This window comes from Cucumis melo, chromosome 7 (assembly GCF_025177605.1).
Source record: "Cucumis melo cultivar AY chromosome 7, USDA_Cmelo_AY_1.0, whole genome shotgun sequence".
Lineage (NCBI taxonomy): Eukaryota > Viridiplantae > Streptophyta > Magnoliopsida > Cucurbitales > Cucurbitaceae > Cucumis > Cucumis melo.
The window spans coordinates 3,091,743-3,094,134 of record NC_066863.1 but is presented as its reverse complement, the minus strand read 5'-3'; the positions used below and the strand labels follow the sequence as shown (position 1 = coordinate 3,094,134).

General features: G+C 32.5%; 1 long non-coding RNA gene across 1 annotated transcript; it reads right to left on the bottom strand.

The window, feature by feature from the left end:
• Window positions 1-1,126: 1,126 nt before the first annotated feature.
• On the bottom strand, window positions 1,127-2,120 carry LOC127150270 (uncharacterized). The gene is made up of 3 exons (XR_007822496.1): window positions 1,971-2,120; window positions 1,823-1,870; window positions 1,127-1,381 (listed from the first exon to the last, which is right to left on the bottom strand). It is a non-coding gene; the product is annotated as an uncharacterized LOC127150270 (long non-coding RNA).
• Between the last annotated feature and the right edge of the window lie 272 nt (window positions 2,121-2,392).

The window sequence follows — 2,392 nt, the reverse complement described above, 5'->3', positions numbered from 1 at the left end:
AAATTAGAGAGATGGAGAGAGTTTTCGTGGATAGGGAAGGGTAATTTCACAAATAATCAAAGACAAACCTTTTTTATTACCAACCAATTTTTAAAGATTTTATTAGGTATGACAAAATATAAATCTATATTGTTACCTTTATCTATTCAATTTTATTCAACTTAACTTTATGTTTTCTTTTTCTCTCCATCTAACTTTTTCGATGATCACCTCCCTCCCTCACTCGCACCTCACCTCACCTCCGACGGTCACACCACTTTCAGTCTCTTAAATCTGGTTGTCTCCACTCCAACATCTCTCACTCTTACCGCTACCGCCATGCCATGCCACTCTCACTCTCTCATAGCCACGATCACTTTCAGAAATTTAAAAAATATATATAAAAAAAACATATGTTGATAAAAGGCAAACTGTGAAGCCAAACCAAACCACATAATGCAATTTGATTTTCGATTTTGGTCTGATTCTATTCTAGAAAGCACAAGCTCCAACAAACTATGAACACACCCATATATAATAGGGTAGATTATTAGTTTAGTCTCTTTTTTTCACTTTTTTTTCAAAATATTTAATAACACATTAATGTTAACACTATTAGGCCAACCAATAATAATAACAATAAAATTTATAGCTACATGATTTTATGTATCAATACTTCATCTATCTAACCTATTTGTTCAACCATCAAATATTGCTTATGTTTATGGATGTCTCTTAGCAATTGCCAAATAACATGGCTAATTAAGCAATAATTAAAATCTCATATACTAGTTCAACGAGTCACTATAATTTTGATCCCAGGGAATTTGAGACTTTGTATTGAAAAAAAACAAAGGCAGGTAAGTGTCAACAATGTATACATCGATAATTATGTAGAAAAAATGTAGTCCATGAAACCGTTGCTTAATTAAATAATTTATAAATACACTAAAGTCTAAATTGAGTTGGGCCATATATTCGAATGTTAGGGACTGCACGAAGGTTTTCATATAGATAATTCGCCAATTCTTCTTGTTAGCATACAACACCTCCTCGTCGTTAGACTAAAGTCTTAAAACTAGTAAACATATTTATCATATCATTCTGAATTTTCAGTGTTCCAGGTAACCTAGTTGATAGAAAAATAATACATAAATTCCTTGATTAAAGAAAAAAATTCTATTACTAACTTACTATGAAGGTATTTATTTAGTTGATACCCTGATTTAGTTGCTTCACGCATTTTTCACCGCCCAAAAATTCTCAAACAAAGGGTATATACCAAATTTCAATCAACTCACTTCGTAACTATGAATTTTTTGCATTTCGATCCTAGATAAATAATCAATAGCAGCTCCCCAAACCAATTGCTTCTCCAATTGTAGGCGTCCCAGCTTCAAATCTAACGAAGGGGGATATGAGTAATTAGTAGAATTAAGGACAATATTGTCCACCAAAAAGACTTCTTAATGCAAATATCAAAAGGCATTTGGGTAGGAAGAGAATACATAGAAGAGATGAAAGGATATGTAAAAAGGCATCAATTAATGAATAGTTCGAATAAAATAGACATCACAAAATGTTAGCACCATTCAAGAAGTCATCTATTTAAATCTCATAATGACTTCAAAAAGATGATTTATCAAGTGTCAATTATTATGAGAACAAATGAGCAAACAAATAATGCTAAATAAACGACAGTTATTTAGGTCTCTTGCAATTCTTGAGCCCTATATATTGAACGTTTTAATTTTTCCACATCATATAAAATAAATACATTGAGAAAATTTTCATTTTAAAGTAAAAAGAAAAGGACAAAATTGCAACCATGGAGTCCACTAACCTGGAACGAGGTTGTGCAAATGTGGAATGGTCAAGAAATCTCCACCATCTAGAGCCATGTAGGACCAAATATGAAAATTAGATACTGACTTCCTAAAAACGAACTGATGCAATTTTAATTTCATAACTTATCTTCTCAAAGGACATACCTAAGAATGGAGGCATTGCAAACAATAGATCAATCTACAAGAATCCAATGCCTGTAGGCCCACACATCTGAAGCATGTTTATTCCTTATCTTCATATGCCCAAATGTAAGGCTTGCCATTTAATTAATAAGAAAACAACCTAACCTTGTGAGAAGAAGCAACAAGAAAGTCAGCATCAAGTGCCTAGATGTCGACAACCATATGTAGAACACTCTAGCACGCATCTACAAGCACTTTTGCCCCAAAATGATGTGCTAAGCCAACTATTTCTTCAATTGGAAGAACATAAGTTGCAGAGAAAAAAATCAAATCATACTGAATTCCACTATTTGCGTAGAGTTATTATTAGAAAGATATCAAGAGTAACTGGACACAGATCAAGAGAAGGAAAAATGTCTGACAGTTCTTTTCATTCTTCATTC